This window comes from Psammomys obesus, unplaced genomic scaffold, assembly GCF_907164565.1.
Source record: "Psammomys obesus unplaced genomic scaffold, mPsaObe1.curated_primary_1811, whole genome shotgun sequence".
NCBI lineage: Eukaryota > Metazoa > Chordata > Mammalia > Rodentia > Muridae > Psammomys > Psammomys obesus.
The window spans coordinates 12147848-12170937 of NW_026585644.1; the positions used below are offsets into that span (position 1 = coordinate 12147848).

The window sequence follows — 23090 nt, forward strand, 5'->3', positions numbered from 1 at the left end:
CTCAGCTGCGCGTGATCTCAGCTTATTCATTCTAAACAATGAAATGCAGGCTTCCGTGCCTTCTGCGGAATAGGCTTGTGTTCATGTCTGCAAGGTGCCGAACTTTATCCAGAGCAGAGCTTAACTTGAAGCGTGGCTTTCAGAAGTGGCAGCTACCAGGAAGGAGCAATTAAAATTGGTGCCGTGTGTCTTGCCTTGATGGCGTGAAGTTCATCCAGTGGGAGCAGCGATGGGTCTTAGAACCATCTCCCTTCCCGCCCTGTGCTTTATGAAGTGAGACGTTTACTTACGAGTGGGTTCCGTTAGTATTTGTTATGAGACGCATTCTTCAATAATTGATGGCCCGTTATATAGATTAGTTTTCAAACACCATCATTTTACCTCTCCTCCCCTAAATGTGTACCCATTGTCTCTCGTTAGGGCCTGGCTGGACGTGTAGAGCTGAAGGGATGCTAGCAAAGAGAGACAATCAAAATGAATTCATTTCCAGTATCACAGACAACTGGAAATGCCAGTGAAATCAACAGGAAAAATTTCACTATAAAACAACGATAAGCCTGAAAGGAGGCAAATTGTCATGCTGTATGCTGAAAACCGTTATGAGAATGACTCTTATTGCTGCTTGCAAGTACAAGAGGTATTCTACGGAGACTCCCAGCCAGTCTGTTACTGTGCATTTTCTATAACTTTTTAAACTTTTCGTCAAGAGAAAGGGAATTATGTGTCTTAGGAAAAGTGTTATATATGGGTACATAAGGATATATTTAATTATCTACATGTCTATCTTTATTTGCTTTCTTATAATTCTTGTGAAAGTTTGTCTACATGATTCCTGGCTAAAATCTGTAAGGGCAATCTGAGATTTTCTGAGTGGGCCGTTCTGCAGCTCTGTTAGTTCAACAGCAGTTTAGTGGGGGAGCTATCCTCCAACTCCTTATAAAGAAACATTTCTTGAAAACAAAAAATAGATTGCCTGTTAAAAATATAGAAAATTGTGTGTAATTACTGAGATTGCTTAAGGAGTCTTTTTTGGTGGTGTTTAATTTCAGTAATATTTTTCTTTTAGCATTAAACTGTAAAACTTTAAGAAGCAGAATCTATAGGGAAGAAAGTCAGTTAGATAAAGTCATCCAGAAGCCTTTGAGTTCATTTCTTTTAAAGTAATAATTAAAAAAAAAAAACCTACCACATTAGTTACAGAATAGGATAGAACCACTATGTTACAACAACGTGTGTGAAAATGGGTGCTTCATCACTGCTGGTTAGATGAAAACTTGGCAAGATATAATGTTTCTCATATTCTAAGCTCCTTAAATCTTTGAGTTTGGAGCTTTCAGTATTTATGTTGCATCTATTAAAAATAATGTGCAGATCTGAGTGCTTTAAATATAACATTCCTTCTTTTCTATTTCGTTGCTGTGGTTCATGAAGATGGGAGCTATGCTTATGATAAGATTCTCAGCAGGAACATTGTATGTTCATGCTCATTTTCTTATGTTCACTTTTAATTTATATTGATGTATGTGTGTGGGTGAATGTATGCTGTGTGTGATGTGCCCTCAGAGGCCTTCAGAGCCCTGGATCTGTAGTTAGAGAAGGTTGTGAGCCCCAAGTGGGTGCTGGGAATGGAACTATGGTCCCCTGGAAGAGGAGCCAGTGCTCTTTCGTGCTGAGCCACCCCTCCACCCTCTGTTACTGTATTTTCAGCAGCTCAGTTTCTGCTTTCTTCTCGTGTCATTTTCGTGTATTTTTAGTGTTTGCCCACAGACCCGTCAACTATTGTTTCTGTAAGGAAAAGCACCGGTTCTAGTCAATGCTGCAAAATGGAATTCCTTAGTTTCCACCCTTTAATGCAGGGTGAAGGCTGTGGCAGTCCAACTCATGGGCATGAGTGGGGACAGGGTTAGAAGCCCAGAGCCTGGCCACACAGGGCCAGTTGGGTAAGTTCTAGAGCATGCAGGTAGTTGTCAGATGGCTTCTGAAACACAGCTGCACAAACCTCTGCTCTCTTCCTGGCAGTGCCTCACTGAACCCATTTTATAGACAGTACCGTAAAACCTGTTATTAAAAAAAGAGGCCTGCTTTTGGTCTTCTTTTTTTTTTTTTCTGTCTTAGTAAACACTTCTTTTTTATAATTTATTTTTATGTGCATTGTTATTTTGCCTTCCTGTATGTCTAAGAGAGGGTGTCAGATCTTGGAATTACAAACACTTATGCGCTGCTGTTGTGGGTGCTGGGAATTGAACCCAGGTCCTCTGAAAGAGCAGTCGGTGCTTCTAACTGTTGAGCCGTCTCTCCAGCCCATAGTAAGCACTTCATTATAGACAGGAGCCTAGCATACCTGCTCTGAGAGGCTTCACCCAGCAGCTGATAGCAACAGATGCAGAGATCCACAGTCAAACTTTAGACAGCTCAGGGAGTCCTATGCAAGAGTTGGGGGAATGATTATGGGAGCCAATGGGGTCAAGGACTCCACAAGAAAACCAGTAGAGTGAACTAATGTGGGCCCATGGGGGCTCACAGAGAATGAACCAGCAACCAAAGAGCATACATAGACTGTTCTAGTTCGTCTGCTCATATGAGGCAGATGTGTAGCTTGCTCTTCATGTGGATCCTCCAACAACTGGAGCAGGGGCCTTCTCTGGCTCTGATGCCTCCCTCTGGATCCTGTTCCCCTACCCAGGCTGCCTTGTCTGGCCTCAGTGGAAGAAGATGCTCCTAGTTCTACAGAGACTTAATGTGCCAGGGTGGGTTGGTACCCATGGGGGACCTCCCCTTTCTCTGAGGAGGAGAGGTGAGAATGGGGGAGGGGTATAGAGGGAGGACTGGAAGGAGAAGAGGGGGCCTGCAATCAGGATGTAAAGTGAATAAATAATATTTCAAAAATAAACAAAGAAATACAGAGAAATGTTTTTTTCTTTCTTCTTCTCTCCTCTGCTCTCTTCCTCCTCCCTCCCTCCCTCTCTCTCCTTTTTCCCTACCCCTCTCTCATTGGGAGGCTAACAGTAATATTCAAGTTTGTCCTAAGAGATAAGTGGTTTCAATAAAATGCCCAACAAAATGTCTACTCTTTCCAAAATATTAGTGTTGAGCTCTCTTCTGCAGAGTGCTTTAAATCAAATCAATAAAGCCCTCAGCACCGATCCTTAGCCCATGAGAAAGAAGGGTTAGCCTTGGAGTCCTCGCACTGAGACCAGTCTTTAATCAGAGCATCTCTTTCTTATTGTTTGTACGCCACAGGTTTCCCAGAGACACCAGTGTTTTTCTGTGTGGTTTTGTTTCTAAAGGGGGACAGTGGGGTCCAGCCAGTGCTGACACAAATTGGCCTTGCATTGTGAGGACATGCCTTTTTGCTTGTTTGCTTGCTTGCTTGTCTTGTTTTTTGTTGTTGTTTTCTGATCACAAGGTTTTATTTAGAAATACTATATTAATAGAAACTTTCAAAGAATAGCTGAATGAGCACATTTACCCGGATTCCTTGATAGTTAATTCATTATTTTGACACATTTGCACACCCTCCTTTCTTTATGCACCCACACACATATGCACACATATTTTTATTTTTTTACATGAAGGGGCCCAGGCCAGCTTTGGATTCATAATACTTCCCCCCTCCCTCAGGCTTTTTAGTGCTACCATACCCAATCACCCTTTTTTATTTCTTATTGACCTTTTCAGGAATTCTGAATTCTTAAGTGTGTGTCTTCAAGGGGTACCCAACGCACCCTGGCACCTCAGGTTAGAGCATCACTAAGTTCATCCTCTCCCACTGAGGCCTGACAGGGCAGCCCAGCCAGGGGAAAGGGATCCAAAGGCAGGCAATAGGGTCAGAGACAGCCTCTGCTCCCATTGTTATGGGACCCACATAATGACCAAGCTGTACATTGGCTACATATGTGTAGGGGGCCTAGGTCGAGCCCGTGCATGCTGTTTGGTTGTAGGTTCAGTCTCTGTGAGCCCCCATGGGCCCAGGTCAGGTAACTCTGTAGGTCTTCTTTTACTGACCTTGACTCCTCCAGCGCCCTCTATCTTCCTCCCATTCTTACACAGAACTCCCTGAGCTTGGACTGTTGTTTAGCTCTGGGTCTCTGCATCTGTTTCTATCAGCTTCTGGGTGAAGCCTCTCAGAAGACAGTTATGCTAGGCTCCTGGCTGCGGGTATAGCAGAGTGTCATTAATAATAGTGTTGGGGGTTGGCCCACTCGCATGGGTGGGTCTCAAGTTGGGCCAATCATCGGTTTGCTGTTCCCTCAATCTCGACTCTGTGTCTACTCCTGCACTTCTTGTAGGTGAGACAAGTTTTGGGTTGAAGGTTTTATGGGTGGGTTGGCGTCCCCTCCCTCCACTGGAAATCCCGCCTGGCTACAGGAGGTGGTGACCTCAGGCTCCTTTAGCGTACTCTTCTGTGTAATGTATTAGTCCTGTAATTAATGGAATATAAATTTGATATACTATATTCTACTGATGATAGAGTCAAACTTTTTCTGTTGTCCTACTAAGGGCTCCTCCCCGCCTCCGCTAAAGACTCTCTGGCTTGGTATTGTGTTTAATTATTCTACTTTGGTTTTCTTCTTTTTCTTAAATTGACTTTATGGAATTTTTTGGAGTTTTGAAGGTTGTTCCTGATAGTGACCAGTGATTAGATGCTGAGAGTACATAGGTGGCACAGACACTGTAGCTGACTGACACAGGCCTGGGTCCCAGTGATGCCCATGGGGTCTTTGCATTGATGTTTGGCATTGCTGTTGAGGTCTGCCCCTGACCGGTCTTGCTCTAAGAAGCACTTGGTTCTTATAACAGAAGTGCACACACAGGTTCAGATAATGAACTTGTAGACTTTCTTTAGTCATGAAGATAATTCAGTCTTTAATGCTTTCCCACAAGTGTTGAATAGTTTGTTACAGTTTTTTGTTTTGTTTTTTGTTTGTTTGTTGTGTATTTTTTCGAGACATGGCTTCTCTGTGTAATGAGCCTTGGCTGTCCTGGGCTCCCTTTGTAGACCAGGCTGCCTTGAACTCACAGAGATATGCTGGCTTCTGCCTCCCTGAGTGCTGGGATTAAAGTCGTGGGCCACTATGCCCAGCTCTGTATAGAGCTGTATAGCTCTGTATAATTTTAACAGAGATAAAATTTTATTCTTCTTTTTTTCTAAAATTAGTATTAAGAAAAATTCAGAGTTGAAATTAAGGTTTTTAAGTCTCACATACTTGGTGACATTATTAAAATGACATTAAAAGTCCCTATAAAATAAGAAAAAATGAGGAAAAAAATTAAAAATTTAATCCTCAAAAGAGTAGGGGATCAGCAGAAATTCACTTCTCATCTTGAATTGGGAACATATGTTTTGCCTTGGTGTATACTATTTTGTAGCCGGTGTTTCTTTGTTTCTCAATGCTGAGAGCTCTTAACCCCTGGTCATTTCCCCCAAAGAGTGCTCTGATAGTGTGAGCCTGATCTGCTGCAGTGATACCAGGTAGAACTGAAGTCTAGTGCTTAAAGCACTTTGAACCTGATGATCACTGGTACTTGACAGTGCATGCTGAGAAAATACTACTTTGCTAAGTAGCTTACTAATTTATTTTGCAAACATTTACCAAGAATCTCCTGTGTCCTGGGTATACCACTAAGGATGTGGGAATAAGATGCAGTCCGTATGAAATTCACATTCCGGTAGGGAAACTAGCTATGACTCATATTATATCAAAGGTGGAAAACATGGTATCCACAAAGTGAAAGTAAGAAACAGGTTATGCTCTTAGGACATGGTGCCATAACATATGTCCTAGGACATATGAGCATATGTCCTAGGACATATGCTACGGTGCCATTTGAGCTGGCCTTAAAACTTGTAAACATATGTATTTGACCAATAAAATAAGGATATTTGTACTCTATCACTAATAGCTGTTTTTATTCAGTGTTATTGTATGAAGTCCATCTTCAGTGTCCTTAGTAGCCAGTCTAAGACTCCGTTTCTCTGGGGATAAAATAATACTGTTCCCCTTACAGGACGTTTGTAATAATTTTGCAGTAGAATTCATGATAACATGTGACCCAGTATTCTCTCCAGTTTCAATTTGGTTCTGTAGCACCAACCTGCTGGCTGTGTTTGTCTTGTGACAAGGCAGGGGCCTGGGCTGGATAGCCAGGTGGGTTACAGCAGCTCCGTGAGGAGGCAGATGGAAAGATGACACCAAAGGTAGGGCTGAAATCAAGAAGCAGACAGTTCTAGCAAGGCAGCAGGATAAAACCAGAACTCTCACACTGGGCAAGGAAGGTGAGATGAAGGCTGAAGGGACCCAGAGAGGTTTGATGAGCTGCCAGGACACAGTTCTGGCTTTTGTTTAGGTGAGGGAGATCTCGGAGAACCTCCTAGAACCATCTCCTCCTCTGGTTGCTGTACTGAACCCAGAGCAATATTAAACATGCTATCTTCCAAAACCGACCACATGAACAGAGCAAGCGTTGTCTGTCTTATCTCTGGCTTATCTGTGTACCGCAGCTCTGACTGACTGACTGTCTAACTGACTGACAGTTCTCAAGCATGCTGTCTGCATGTCTTTCTGCAATACAGGACTTGGATGCCAGTGGCATCTTGGAAAGTGTTGGGTTTCTGGTTCATTTTTGATAATTGCAGGAATATTGACAAACTTCCTCAAGGATATTGGGGGAACTTAGCTGCATTTCTCTCAGTTCTGTGTGAGCTTCCCAAGCAGGAAGAGAGGAAGATGACAGTAATACAAGACCGACAGTGCTGGCAAGGGGTAAGGGACAGTGAGTGTTCTTCCCATGTCTTCAGGCCCTTCACATAGTGGTCGTGCCAGAAGATGCTGAGGGCCTTGGAGGACTGCCTGGCATGTATGCAGCCCAAGGAACCTCAGTGCACCCTCCTTACTATAGCACAGTCCTGGAGCTGGTCAGAGGACACAGGTGGATTTCCAAAGCATGAGTAGATACAATGGACATTTGGACTCAGCACAACTATTCTTCTTATCAGGGTTTAGGTTTCTGCGGCACAGACTCTGAGTAAAGAACCATTTTTTTGTTTCTTTTTTTTCTTTTATTTTTCTAATGGATTACAGACCAGTACTTTTGTAAAATAAGAAATTTCTATAGAAATGCCAGAAAGCTATAGTAGTTTTTAAATACTTTAAAAAAATTATTTATGTATTCACTTTACATCCCAATAATAGTCCCCCTTCCTCCCTCTTTCCCCCTCCCACTCCCCTTTTCTGAGGAATAGAGGAATGTCCCCTACTAACTCAACCAAGCTCATCAAATCACATCAAGACTGAGTGTGTCCTCTTCCCCTGTGGCCTGGCAAGGCAGCCCAGCCAGGGGGAAGTGATTGAAAAGTAGGCAACAGAGTCCATGTCAGAGGCAGCCCCCGCTTCTCTTACTAGGAGACCCACATGAACACTGAGCTCCTGTCCATTGGCTACACTTGAGGGGGAAGGGCTAGGTCCAATCCATGCATGGTCCTTGGTGCTTCAGTCTCCGCAAGCCCCTTTAGGCCCTGGTTAGTTGGCCCTGTTGGTCTTCTTGTAGAGCTCCTGTCACTCCCAGGTCCTTTTGTCCTTCCCCCTACTTTTCCAGTAGACACCCTGTGCTTTGTCCGATGTTTGGCTGTGAGTCTCAGCATCTGTTTTGATCTGCTGCTGGGTGGAGCCTGTCAGAGAACAGCTATTCTAGGCTCCTGTCTGTGAGCATAGCAGAATATCACTAATAGTGTCAGAGGTTGGCTCTCTTCCATGCAGTACGTCTCAGGTTGGGCCAGGCATTGGTTGGACATTCCTCCAGTCTCGCTCTATCTTTATCCATGCACATCTTGTAGGCAGGATAAAGTTTGGTTAGAAGTTTTTGTGAGTGGGTTGGTGATCCCCTCCCTCCACTAGGAGTCTTTTGTCTAGTTAGAGGGTGTCCTTTTCAGTCTCCATGATCCCTGGTACCAGGAGGCTCAGCTTAAGTCACCCCCATATCCTTCCAGGAGCCTACCCTGTCTTTGGTCTCCAGCTTGTCACAGAGATGCCCCTGCCCACGGTTTCTCTTCTCTCTGCAGGCCCTCTGCCAGTTCTCCCCAGGTCTGGTCTCCACCCTTGCTTCTGCTGCGCTCCCTCTCCCACCTTGTTCCCTCTTTTCAACCACTTCCAATGTCTATTCCGTTTCCCCTTTTGAGTGTATTTAAGCATCTTCCCTTGGGTCCTCCTTGTTAGTTATCCTGTTTGGGTCTGTGAAAGTAGTTATGTTTATCCTGTACTATATGGTTAAAATTTGCTTATAAATGAGTACGTACCATGTGTGTCTTTCTGGGTCTGGGTCAGCTCACTCAGGATGATCTTTTCTAGTTCCATCATTTGCCTGCAAATTTCATGATTTCCTTGTTTTTAATAGCTGAGTAGTACTCAATTGTGTAAATATGCCACAGTTTCTTTAGCCATTCTTCGGTTGAGGGTATCTAGGTTGTTTCCAGATTCTGTCTATTATGAGTAAAGCAGTAAGGACATAGTTGAGCCAGTGTCCTTTTAAAAATACTTTTATTTTTGTTTTTATCTTATTATAGACTGCCTTGGCTTAGGTGATACGATCTTTGTATGATCTACAGGAGATGTGAAACTTCTCATCAAAAGCTTTCATAAAGGAAAATTACAAATTTAACTTAAAAAAAATCATCATTCAGAAACCAAAGATTTTGTTTTACCAGAGTGGCATGTTGTTGGCACGCATTGCTGCAGGAATAAATGGAGCCCTCTGCAGCAGGTGGCAGGTGGTAGCCGTGTTCCAGGTTTTGGTACACATGCTGTTACTTCTGTATTCTTGTTGGAGGTATATCACAGGCTTCTCTTGACTGGCGTAGCTACAACATACCCTATTCACATTTCTAGCCCTAGCGTTCCAATGGTCCTCTATGGAGGAAGTGTTAGAAAGGAGGGTAGGAGTGGACAGGAAGAGCCCACGGGTCAGTGTTTCTATTGAGCAGTAGCATCATTGGTGAGTAAGCATGGATACAGTACTCTGTATCCTTGAGGTAGCTGCAGGCAAATGGGGAAGATGGTTGTCTGAGGGGCCTTCATCACATGGCTGACCAAGGGTAACAGAGTGGAGGGTAACAGAGTGGAGGGCATGGTTGGACTGATAAGGTGTCAAGTAGAATTCATTCTCTGTAAATGCTCGTTTAAACTAAACTTAAAGCCAATTTTAATCTCTGGATATTTCATACTGCAAAAGAGGAAGTGAAGAGGTCATAAGTGGGACGGTTGCTGATTAAATATTCATCGAGAACTCACAGTGTGTTTAGCCGCAGGCTAAGCCCAAGGAAGACAGTGATGAGGATCTTAGATCCATCAGTTATTAGCTACGTGATTTGGACAAAGTACCTAAGCTGTCTCCTATAGAACTTACTGTGATGATTCATGAAGGAATGCTTAGAAAGCCTTCAGCATGATCCCTGTCGTGTACTAAGGGCTAAACATATTTATTAGTTCAGTGTATCAGAATTTAATAGAAGATAATATTCTAATGTTGATTCTGTTTCTTTCCCTCTGTAACTTCCTGCTCTTAATTTGTAACTGGTCAAAGTAAGTTCATAAATAAGTTCATAAATTTTGGGTGCCACTCAGCACTATCCCAACTTTGGATGATCATTGTAATAGCATATATGAGGATTTCTTTAGCTTTTTAGCTAAGAACTGAAAAGCAACTTCTCCCCGCTACATTATCAGTTGGAGGTTTGAGTTACTATTTTGAAACCCGAGGTTGCATTTTATGTCTCAGCCTGCTACTTTAACTTGTATATAAATGCTGCCATCTTACCCCACCTCTCCCATCAGATTTAACCAGCTGCTGTTCTGGAGCCAATAACTAGAGAGTGAACAATTCTGTTCTTAGATTCTGAGTGCCTGAGCTCAGTAAGCTATTTCATTGTAGTTTACAATTTGACCACGGTTTTTGATATTTAAAAAAAAAATTAATGCTACAGCTAAAATGTTTTTGTTTTTAGCTGTTTTTAACAGACCCTCCCCTTCCCTTTATCAGTTAAGAGTCAGATTGTGCTGATACACTGGTTCACACCTGTAGTCCAGCACTCAGGAGGCAGAGGGAGGCTGTTAACCTCTTCAGTCAGGAGTTATTCAAACCAGAGAATGTCAGTCTTGTTTTACAGAAGACTTCATGGCAAAACTGCTAGAAATGCAAACACTGGAGTAAATGGTGAATTGCTTTCCTAGTGATGAAAGGAGGCGTTTCACCTAAGAGACTGGCCGTCCTAGCCAGTGTTTCATGAGGCCCATGTCAAGGCTTTGTGAATGTCGTCTTGACTCACCATCACCAAAACAGGTGGCAGAGACCTTCTTGGGTATTTTAAAGTGGAATTCTAAGTCATGTCTTCCCTTGCAAAGTAGACATAGGTAGTTTAACATATTCCTCTCATGACCCCAAATGATGAGGAAGCAGAGAGCTCAAGTGCACCTTCAAGCCAGGAGGGCATTTTCTGACAGTCCTGCCCAGATGCTCTGTAGGGTCTAAGCAGGTTTTGGGTGGCAATTACTGCAAAGGAGGAAGCTTTTGTCCACGTGTCTGCTCTGTGACTTTCTAAAATAAACTGTTGCTTTCTATTGCATTTCTATTGGGTATTTGTAATTTATTTTAAATTTTGTGAAAACATCAACTATCGTTTTTGTTTTCTAACTAGCACATTTATACTAGGGGATCTATTTAGTGTATTTTAAGTACTTTTTGTTTTTTAATTTGAAAGCTGTCCAGGGGATTAGAATAACAAAAAAAATCTAAAATTCAGAATTGCATATTATTATACTAAAACATTGATAATTATATTTTGTAGTTAGAAGTTAAATGAAATTAAAACCATTTTCTTTAGTTAAGTGGCTGCTTCAGATGGGGTTGTTCATGATGTTTGGTTGTAGCTGAAGGGATCAACGTGCTTTCAGAACGGAGGCAGAGCTCACTCTGAGATGGCTCATTAATCACAAATGTTTCCCTGTCAATTTTCAGTTCTCAGTCTTTTTTTTTTTTAAATCTGTCATTTTGTCAAAGAATAAAATTCTCCAGAGAGGATGAGGACTGTTTGGTGGAAAATCAGTTCGGCTGGGTTTGCACCTGAGTGGGTAGTGTGAGAAAACCTGTGGCGGCTGCTGGAGCAGGGATTCAGGCTGGAGTGTGCCTCCAGCAGGCCTCTCCCGGTGGTGGCCAGGGAGAGTCACGGCAGGTCTCTGCAGGGGGATTTTAGACCGTCTTCATCTCACAGGCATAGAAATCCAAGCACAAAGAGTGATTCAGTCCTCAAGATCATGTTCTTATTTATATTCATGTTTTATTTTCAATATTTTCGAAATACTAAGTCAAAGTAATTTTAAATGTTTTATCTAACAGGAGTAGAGGCAGTGGGATTATAAAAATGGTGCATATTTTTAGTATCAAATCGTGCAGATATTTGTGAACATTCTACAAGATACAAGTCAAACCGCTTCTAGCTTTTGTTTTGTTTTGTTTTTTTGAGACAGGGTCTCATGTAGCCCAGGCCTCAGCATCATTAGGTGGCTAGGAATGACCTTGACAATCAGATCAAGACGTTTTGTTTGTTTTGCCTCCTGAGAGTCAATGCTGCTAACACAAGTGTGTGCCTCCATGCCCGGTTTATGCAGTGCTAGGTACCTAACCTAGGACCTTGTTCCAGCTGAGCATGTGCTCTGCCCTTCTGACGTGAAGCTATTCTGTTGCAGTTTTCATTCTGAACTTCAAAGTGACGTTAAATATTCTTATGCTGAATTCTAACAAATTAAAAGCAACTGTTGAATAATTTCTAATGCCAGCATTGCTTCTGTACAGGCTCTTATTGGTGAGATAGCTAAATTAGTGTTACTATTACCAGGATTCTAGGTGTTTCTACTATTTTAAAAATGTTCTTTGAATTTCATCATATTTGTCACTAAATTTTCTGTGCTCTGAATTATGAGTTTACATTTTTTAGCTTTTAATAAGTGACTCATTAATTTTGATCTACATTTAACTGTTCCTAATTTTTCTTTATAATTTGAAATCTGAAAATACCACATTACCATTCAAATTATTGAAGATGAATTGAGGTGTGGAAATTATAATACTGACTATACATAGACCTAGCTCCATTTCTAGAAATGTTTTGTTTGCATTTTATTCAGATTTATTATTTCTCTTGATTTCTCCCTAAAGAAAAAAAAAATAAAACCTTATTATCTAGAAACTTCAATATAATTTATGTGCATACTTTTTTGTTTGTTTGTTTGTTTTAAAGACAGGGCCTCATGGTGGGTCAGCTGGCCTGGAACTAGATATGTAGACCAGGCTAACCTTAGACTCACAGAGACCCACTTGGTTCTCTGTCTTGAATAATGGGATTAAAGGCATGTGCAGCCATGCTTAGTTTATGTACTCTTCAAATTCTGCAAGTCAAACAGTAAATTAATGGTTTAGGTAACACCCGAAGATGAAATTTAAAACTGAATGTTTTTGCTTGATTGATTCACAGCATTGTAATTATTAAATACTATATTCCTTTGTAATGGTGAAGCCTATAAAACATAAATAGACCTACTTATATATGTGTTTATATAATGTAGAAGCTGTAGTGATAAGCCTTGTCAGTAGTTTAACAACTGCAAATGGTAGAGTTAGTCTGATGACTTCGAATGAAGTGAGACCCTTGCCAGCTGAGGTACTCAGGAGAGTGGGAGCTGGCCCTAGTCGTGGACATGGTTGAGTAGGCATGGTGTGAGGACCTCCTCCCCCTCCCCCCACCACTTAACACCCGAAGCAGCTGAGAGAGCTGGCCCCAAGGTCATAAGAGCTGGAAAGCTGGCTCTGCCCCTGGCCAGCTGTGGCACTGGGTAAGCTAGCTGGGCCAGTGCTGGAGAGCTGGTAGGTTGACCCACTCAGCTGCCACCCAGGTTCAGATCCAGAGCTTTGAGTTGCCTCACCACAACATTTATCCCATCGATGAACTGCTGGAGCGCATGAAGGGGCCGTGCCTGCAGATCCAGAGCCACAGGACCTCCATGACACAGGGCAACAACAGGACATCTAGAGGAGTCCCAGTGAGGACCCAGTACTGATGGTGTAGCAGAAGCCAGAGGCCTGAAATAGACCAATGACTCATTGCAGTGCACGTTTGCGAGTAAAGATGCGTGGACAAAAGGGTGTACGTGGGACACACTTGTGCCACACTGCAGACGTCGTTCCTGTTTTTTCTTTTGGAGGGGAGGTTGCAGGGGCAGAGGGCAGATGCAAAGGAACAGGGGATGAGTGGAATTGAGTGTATGGTGCGAAAGTTACAAAGACTCAATAAAAAGTTTAAAGAGAAAGAAGGAAAGAGGTAAGACAAGGCCAGGGGCATAGGAGGTGAGCCTATGCGAGAGGCAGGGCTTGCCCTCTCCATTTTAGTTTTTTAGTTTGAAATGATTCCCAGCTTCTATATTGTCGGCGACAGTGAGTCAGAATCTTTTTTCTTATTTACTTTAATTTTAAATCAAAAAATTTAAATTTAAAATGTTTTCAAATTTAGTTTTAATGATGAGGTCATATTTCCTATGATAAAATTGAAGTATTACTATTCTCCCCAGTTGGAATCCTGTGACTCAATAGTGATGTTTTTATAGTTGTGATCAGTATGTACATAAATAAACAGTATTCTATGAAATTAGTGTTCTAAAACTTGTCCAACAATGATGTTTACGGCCTAGACACTAAATACAGTGTTGCGTAATTGTGCCATAGAAATACATTCATACATTATGTATTTTGGAAGTGGAATGGCTTAGTCGAAGCTATGAGGATGTGAAATTTGTCCAGATGTTGCCAGATGCCCTCTAAAACCAAATACTAATTTGACTTTCTTTCTTGAGTTGTGTAGAGTGTACAGAATATGAAACAGTGTTACAAAACATTTAAGTATTTCTAAGTTTACAGGTCAGTCAGTCACTCAGTTGGCATTTCCTTATTTACCAGTATAACTTAGCCTCTGCATATTGGTTGCTGTGTGCAGTTTATCTGTGGATGGCCTGTTGAGTCTCTTTTTTTCCTTCCTCGGTTGTGCTTGTGTTCTGAGGTTCCTAGACTGTGACCTCAGACTGGGTGTTGCTGCTCATTGAGTGCTTGACCTTGAGAGGATTGCATAGTCTGCAGGCATCAGTCTCACATCTGTAAAATGTAGAGTGGAAGCACCAAGCACACTGAATATTGTTGATTAATGAGATGGCGACTGTAAAGTACTTAACATGTTCTGTGAAGCGTGGTGAGACTATGATATATGCTTGCTAGCCATTATTAATACTGCAAAAGTGTTTAAGAATGAATAGAAGGTTGACTGCCTTCACGATAGCCATACAATTGTTGGGCTTTTCTTCTTTACAATACAATAATCGGATAAATTATATTAATGTGTTTTCTAGTATTGAACTATCCTCATAGTCATGGAATGAGCTCTGTTTCTTCAAACATGATTAGTTATGCTGTTGAAGTGGAAGTTACATGCAGTAACTGTTGTTTAAGCACACATCAAAATAAACGTTTGAACCAGGAATCAAGTTCTTGAATCTTAGGCACATTTCAGAGAGCATTATTGAATGAGCACTTTTTTCTGCCTTAGGTGAATAATTAGGGTTGGAGCTAGCAGTTAAAGGACCTGGTGATCACAGGAAGAGGTATTAGTCAGGTGTGAGATATGCTAGTTAGTGCAGAGAGTGAACACTGTGTCCAGGAAGAGACTTCATGAGGAGTGGAATTTTATGTCTGTCTCATAGTTTTATTCATATTAAGATTATTTATATCATATGACATTTAAAATAATAATCAGTGTCATTTTTCTAAAACTGTGAAAGAACATTATTCAAGGGTAGGAAAGTGTTGTGTATTCTGATTTGCACTTTTAGGGACATAATAGATCTTGAAATAGTATGTTGTCTTGAGAGCACAAATTCTGCTCCACTTGATTTAATTTTACACTGTGAATATAACATAAAAGTGAAACGAGTACTGACATGTACATCTGCACAGATCATGTTTGTAGAAGCCACACTCCAAGGTTTTGTTACAGAGATGAGGCAGAGGCATCTAGACGAATACTGAGCTGGGAGAGAAAAGAGTAGACTAAATGTGGCCAGCAAAATGGGCCAGGCCACGAGAAGAGAGAGGAGAGGAAAACAAGAGAGAAGGGCAAAGAGAGAGGGGCAAGAGAGGGCAAAGTGTTGGATATAAAGTTTGGACAGGACAGAGCATCTGTCCGACATGGCAGGGTTCTGTGAGAATGAGAGGCTGGGGGAGGGGAAATTCATGAGCTGGAAAAGCTTAGGGTTAAAGTTAGGAGAGCCTCTAACATGTATTTATTATGCTTTGGTATGCTAATAGGCCTCAGGGGTAGCTATTTGTCCCTTTTGGACCTAACAATGTCTAAGGATTTTTCTGTCATAAAAACATGTGCATTCATCAAATACTGCCCTCCTTTTCTGCATTTTTTTTTTTTTTACAATATCAGAAGTCTAAGGACAGTAGTGATATGGTATGGCATTGGGTAAAGATAGGTTATATTGAAAAGATAAGTACATGGTTTTGAGACCACTTTGTATACAAAATTGTAATATTGTAGTGGAAGTTTTGGTTTCTTTAAGAACTCAGTTGTGTTACGCAAACATGTTTTTGTTTTAATCCCAAGTGTGGGATTTTTACATGGGCTGTAGTTTATCCACAGCTTTTAATTGTCTCATTTGGGGAGTGGCTCTTGCCAGCTGGTAATGGCCTACCCTGTGCAGCACGGAGAGGGGCGTGGTCTAAGACTCAGGATATAAATTTGACAGCTGAGAATAAGAGGGTGGGGCGATCAGTGTTGGCACCTAGAATGTGGCAGTTTGGAGAGCCCAGTTTGGTGTGGCTTGGAGCAGGCAGATGGAAAGAGACACTTTGGGGCTCAGTGGTTTGGAGGAGACTGCTGGCTGTAGTAAAGGGGTCTTCACCTCCTCCTCCCAGTAACCTTCTCTTTCCTATGTAGGTTTCAGAGGTTGGAAGGGAGAGGCTTTAAGGAACCCCAAATAAAACCGAGTTTAAAAATGAGCACTACATAATATAGTTAAAGCCTCGCATGCTACCTGGGCATGGTAATACACACCTTTAGTCCCAACATTCCGGAGGCAGAAGCTGGCTGATATCTGTGAGTTTGAGGCTATCCTGGTCTACAAAGTGAGTTCTAGGACAGCCAGGGCTACACAGAAAAACCCTGTCTCGACCTCTCCCCCCCCCCCCCCCCCAAAAAAAGGCTTGGCATTCCAAAGAGTTGATCATTTATTAGGTGCTTATCTTGAGCTAGGAACTTTTTTCTAGGTGGCATATGTTATTGATCTGATTTATTCTTTAAAGCAACTCTGTACATCAGGTACTTTTCTGGTGTTAAAGATAAACAGATTCACTGGCCAGTTCTTTGCCTTGGTTATATAGAAAGCAGCAGTGGGAACAACACTGCAGGTTAGACTTCTGTTTACACAGTCTGCACTATCTACCGAAGTTCTGCCAACACTGGGTATTCCCAAGGGTGGCTCCTTACTTTATAGATGAGAATTGGATTCATATCGGTTAGTAGTGTGCGAGTATTAGTGAGACCTTGGGCAGAGAAGGGTAGGGAGCTCAGTCTCAGTCATGAGGTCTGGCCAATTGTCCCCCTCAAAACAAACAAACAAACAAACAAACAAAAGCAGGGAAAATGTTTGTGAAAAGGAGGGATTTTTCTTCAGTGGGGCTGCCCCTGGGAAGGCAGATCTAAGAGTTCAGGGATGTGAGCAGAGCTCAGTGCGCAAGAGGGAAGGAGCAAATGCAGGGCAGGAAACATGCACAGTTGAGCAGTCTTACACTGTGGTACAGTTGGTCATTATGAACCATTAGAAAGTTCATGCTATTGGATGCGGTGGTGACATTTGGAAAAGGAGAATCATGAGTCTGGAGCCAGCATGGCCTATTGGTCTATTCAGTAAGACCTTGTCTCGGGGCTAAAAGAGAAAGAAATAGAAACTTGGGGTTGTATGGATTAGTTTTGATTCTTGCCATGGACATTTGCCAGCTGGTGTCCAGGGTGACAGTAGGAAGACATGACTTGGAGAAAAGTATGCATCAGGAAGGCAAAATGGAGTTAGTGAGGCCACCAGGCTTAGCATGGTGACTTCTGGGCACTGTTCTAGGATCTGGAACACAGGATGTTGTGAAAATTGGCAGTTGACAGTCTGTTGGTTCCCTCCCTTCTAGTCAGGTTGAGCTTCAGGATGAGTCAGAGTGAAGCAAAGTTAGCAGAATTATTCAAGCCCAAGCTCCTCTGCAGAGGGAGAGAAGTGCTGATGGATGGACTCATTGGCTCAGGAAAAGGTCAGCTCACACCAACACAGGGATGTGTGTGCTCTGTAAGAGAGTCCTGCCTAGATATCTTAGCAGTGTCTGTACTCATGAGCTTGTCTTTCTGATTGACATTGTCCAAAGGAGGCCATTTATGACAAGGTAAAGTTTAAGTAGTATGTCAGAAAACATGGCTATTTTCCTTATTTCTTTTATCTTTAAGATTAAAAATGGAATTATAAAGTGGTTTAATGAGGTGTGTTGTTTAGATCTAGGGATGAAAGGCGCACTGGCTACAAACATCCTGACCCTGTGTAAGCAAAGCTTGCTGTTCTTAACATCCTTGTTTGAGATATCTGTGGGAAAACAGGTACCAATTTTATGGGCAGTTTGGATTTTATCAGCTGCATTGAGGTTTCTTTACCCAGCCAGCAGGAAAGACAAGGTAGGTAGATCCTGTTAGGTTTTAGGAAGGGGGTGCAGAGGAGGGATGGGAAAGTAGGAGGGTGCAGGTTCCAGAGAAAGGCCTGCATGAATCATTCAACTATTAGCCCCATAGCAAGTAGTATGGTTCAGTGTGTGAGTGTTTGCATGCATGTCTGTCTGTCTTATGTTCCGCAAACAAGGGAACATGTTCAGTCCCTCCCCAACATAGAGCCTGACTACCTACAACTCTAATCCAAACCATGAAAAGCCCCAGAAAAAAGTTCAAATTAGCTCAGTCACCAGGCACTGGAGTTGCCTCATTTGTCCAAGGTTGGTTGTGGTGTGGGCCCAAAAACTCTTGACTGCACTTGCAGCTAACTTTGCTTGACCCAGGTAGGCTTGTCAGAGTCATGTCTGCTGGCAGTTTCTTAGGTTAAAATGGTTGCCTCCAGGAAGCCCTCTGTCTACTGGTCTTTGTCATTGTCTTTGCTGGCATACTCACTTGCAAAGGAAAGACACTGCCACATGGAGAGCTCCTGGCATGAGGAAGCTCACTCCACCTGTCTGACCACTTGGTGATATGACACAGGTGACCCATTTGGATGTGTGTCTTTTTCTGTTGAGAAACAGTGTTTGTAGTAGAATATTACTTCACGATGAGTGACGAGAAATAACAGGACAGGACAGATGTCACTGTTCTTTAGAAGAATGGGACCATTATCTTGCCTATCACCTCACCCAGCTGCTGAAGGGAGAAGAAATAATACTTTACTTTTATGTCAGTGGCTTTAAAGAGATACAGTGGGGGTTCAAGGCCAGCCTTTCATCTTAGAAACCTTTTTTTTTTTTTTAGCTTTAGAAAAAGATTTTCATTTTTATCTGTACATGTGTGCTGTGTGTGTGTGTGTGTGAAGGTACCCTCATAGGCGGGAAGAGGATCTCTCATCTCTTGGACCAGGGATTATAGGCAGTTGCAAGCCACCTGATTTGAGTGCTGGGAACAAACTTGGTTGCTCTGGAAAAGCAGCATGCACTCTTAACCACTGAGCCATTTCTCCAGCCCCCTTAGAATATATTTGTAATGTGATGTTAAGCAAGTAACCACTTGGTTCTATCATGCTAAACAAAATAAAATAATAACGCTTTAAAATCAGATGGGAGGATTTTTTTTTCAGTTGTAAGTACTTGCATTTTGTAAGAGGACAGTTGCTTTCTGCAAAAAAAAGAAAAAAAAGTAATTGTGTGGAATGATTATATTTTCATTAAGTACAAAAATGATGGCTTTATAGATTGGTTATGCTACTGTCATTGTAGTTAAATTAACAGTCACTTAGTATTTATGATTTAGAGGGCACTGTTATATGTGTTTTCTGAACTGTTAAAGATGAGGAAGGTGATGCTTATGTCCAAGCCCTTAGGGTGCTTTGGGGTGACCTTCTCATTGGAGTTGTGTGCTAGCATAGATTTCATGGAGATGAATGTCACTCCGATTCTGTGTATATATCCTACAGACAGTGAACAGGAACCAGGTACACACTCGGTGAGTCTGCTCTACCATGGCTGAGAGAGCCAGGAACCTGCATCCTTGTAGACTTGCTGGCTCACTTGTGAGTGTCAAGTGTGCTTGGCTGTAAAGGTACTGACTTGAATGCTAGGGGATTTCCCTATTTCCCGCTTTGGGTACTCTCTGGCCATATGGTGGGGGGTACAACCTGCCACAAGTCCATCCATGTATTGCAGCAGCAGCTGTTAGAAGCAGCTGGACCTTCCCCTCTCTGAATTAAGACCTGACAGCACAGGATCTGAGAGAAAAGGGCTTTTAGGTGAAGGGGGTTAGTGACTGCTGATACTCAGGAGAGCAGCAGTCAGGTTTATGTTGGATGGAAAGAAAGTGTTTTTAGACTTTGCAGATCTGTGTGTCTTGACTCCATCCATGGCTTCCAATGGGATTTATGAGGGTAACACTGACAGGTAACACTTTTCTTTGTGTGTGTGTTTAGGATTTATCCCCTGTGTAAAGTGAGATGTGGGTACAGTACATTCTGTTTCTACACCAAAGGCAGATGTAATTCGAACTGATTGTTTATTTAGTGGAAAGTATCAGGGCTGATGTGGCATTTGGGTATAGCTTTGATAGAAAAACAGGATCTTAGTAGGTATGTCTAGGTAGTGGAGGAACAATTTTTCCAGTGTGTAAACCATGTAAGATAACTTTGCAGTTCAGGAAGTAGATCTAACTAAATGTCAAGTACATAGACTCTGTCTGTTCTGGACAACATAGAGGATGATTCCAAATGAGTACTGGATCCAGGCCAGTGGGAAGGAACCTGTGAGAGCCATGGCAAAAGTTTGGGTGTTTTCTTTGTTTAGTTTCTAGTTTTGTAATTAATTCATCAATCTATTTACTGAACGGTTTCTTCTCAAGACAGAGTTTTGCTGTGTTATCTACCCTAGCCTTGAGCTTACCATGTAGCTAGGGGTGGCCTCTCATTCAATCTTCTTGCCTCAGCCTCCTGAGACCTGCAACTATATATATGTTACCATAGCTGCTGGAGTTTGGATTTTATTCTGCATGTGAGAAGCCATTAAACATGCGTTTTTGTTTGTATTTTGTAAGATAGTGAACTTAGCAAATGAGTCAACCCCAGGATGATGGGATTAGAATATTAAAGTTTCAAGACAGATCCTCTAACCCTCCCTGCCACTCCTCTGGATACTGGGCAGGAAGCAGCTTTGAGGAGATGGTCTCTCACAGACACAGCTGTGTGGAGGGATCCAGCTGTCTTACAGAAGTGTGCCTGTGGACCCGGAAGCAGCCAAGGAAACAGACACCGTGGGACCATTCAGTGTTTCCTGGCCCTGTATCACTTAAAACTCACAGTTTTGATGTTCTAGTCATTATTTTTGAAAACCTTTAGAGAAACTAAGAGAAAAGGAAATATATTTATGGAGTCTTATGCTTATTTAAATATTTCTTATTTGAAGAAAATTTTTTCATTTGAAAAGATCTCATGTGGCTTTTGAGATAAGGTCTCTTGCTGGGGCATGGGGCTCACCATAAGCACTGGCATTAGAAGTGCATGCCATCACGTCCAGCTTTTCACATGGATGCTGGGGATTGAACTCAGGTCCTCATGCCTGTATGACACACACTTTACTAGTCCCTAGCACCACCCCTGCCTCCAACCCCAAGATAGGGTCTTTGTAGGCCAGGTTGGTCTTGAACTTGCTGGATGACTGAGAATGACGTTGAACTCCTAATCCTTCTGTCTCTACTTTCCAAGTGATGGGATTACAGCGTGTGCCACCACTCTTGGTTTGCACTGCTGGAGATGGACCTCAGGACTTACGTATGTATGCTTATCTAAGCATTATACCATCTAATCCTCACCTCTACTCAATTTCCGTTACTTTCTACAAAGCAAAATTTGATGTTTTAACCATCATCAAGTGTTTGGTTGCCATCAGGTCTTCACATTGATGTCTATAGTCACTACTGTCCACCCAGGGAATTTTACATTTTAACTATAATTGTATGCATTCAACGCTCAGCCCCTGATTCCCCTTTCTGTAGCCGCTGGGAGCCACCATGCTACTTCCTGTCTCTGTGAGGATGCGTGCTCTGGTATCTGATTAGCTCCTCTCAGTCCTGCTGTAACTGATTTATTTCAATCAGCACTAGGTCCTTAAGGGGCCTCAGTGTGGCAGCAGACGTTGGCGCTTCCTCCCTGCACTTTTTTACTATTATGCCGTCATAAAAATGAATGCATGGATATCTGTTTGAGTCTCCACGTTCGGTTCTTTGGCGAATATCCCTCAAAGAGGAATTACCGGAACATATGGTAATTAAAGGGTTTTTTTTGTTGCCGTTTTGTTTTGAGGAGTCATTTATTTAGTTTCTCTTCTGTTGCTGTGATAAAATACCCCGAAGAAAGGAACTTGAGAGAGAAAGGGTTTGTTTTTGCCTTACTATTCCAGAAGATGTGTAGTTTGTCATGGCAGGAAAGGCTTGGTGGCAGCAGCATGAGGCTGGCCCATCATTGCCCCAGAACAAACAGGAAGTGGGACTAGATAACAGAACCTCAACCTTCTGGTGGTAGGTTTCCAGCAGGAAGGCTCCACTTCCTAGATGTACTCTTACCTCCCCAAACAGTGCCACCAACCAGGAGTCAAGAGTTCAAGCATACTGCTAAACATACCATAACACCTCCTCCCCCAAACAGTAGCACTAACTGGAACCATCTCTCCAGCCCGAGTTCCTTGGTTCTTCCTATCCTTGAGCTAGCCTAGACTTCCTAGTGACTGCAAAACAAAACCCGAGTTGTTAGGTTTTTTTCAACACAATTTTTTGTTCTTTCTTGTAATTTTTGTCTTTAATTAGGCTGATTATCAAATCACTATCATTATAATTCAGCTGCTCAAACATGGTTTCCTTTGCGCCCAGTGAATGTAATAGCCTCTTTGAAAGCTTCACTGAGTTCCACAGCTGCGTCCTGTTAGAGCCAGTTGCTTGCACTCTGTGGAGTGCACTCTGTGGCTTCTTGTTCTCTGCATGCCTCGTGTTTGCTGAGAACTGGACATTTTAGGGTCCATATGGTAATGTTTCTAGATCATGAGATTCCATCTCCAGGTTGTTGCTTCCTGGCAGGTGGGAGAACTTGTCTGTGCTTAAATTCCTGTGCTCCAGCCTGTTGCCCTGTGTGACATTGAAGGTCGGCTGTGTCTGCCTGACGTGAAGGTCAGAAGCCACTTACAGCTGATAGATCTTGTGTGAGTTCGGAAGCGTTTAAATTTCAGGTGCTTTTCAAGTGAGCCTTGCCTTTACTCTCTGCTGGGTCTTTTCACGTCTCCTCTGCATGCATGGAGCCACAGCCTCCATTGCCATGCTGACTTCCAGGCATAGGTGGATGGCTTGGGCCCTGCCAGTTTCTTCTTTATATTCAAACAACACAGCCACAGTACAGACACATGAAAAATTAATCAAGTCCTAACAGTCTCACTGTCCATTACATGTCCAGTTAGTTTACTGCAGCTTTCCCCCGACCAATGCTACACGGAATGGAGTGTGTGTGTGTGTGTGTGTGTGTGTGTGTGTGTGTGTGTGTGTTTTCTGTCTGTCTGTCTCCACATTTACCTGGGCATACATATGTCTTTCTTGTGTTCTGTCAATAAAGCTGGCCTCTTCTTACCTCAAAGCTGACGCAGTTGCCATAGTGACAGATGTGGGATGGCATAGCAAGCAGCCTTAGGCAGGAATGCCAGTGACTTCCCCTGTGTTAACTGAAAATACGTCCTTTTTACCAATAAAT

At 42.4% G+C, this 23090-nt stretch overlaps 1 protein-coding gene across 2 annotated transcripts in view; it reads left to right on the forward strand.

The window, feature by feature from the left end:
• Prkar2b (protein kinase cAMP-dependent type II regulatory subunit beta) overlaps positions 1-23090 on the forward strand; it is a 102018-nt gene that overhangs the window by 23772 nt on the left and 55156 nt on the right. The window lies entirely within an intron of this gene.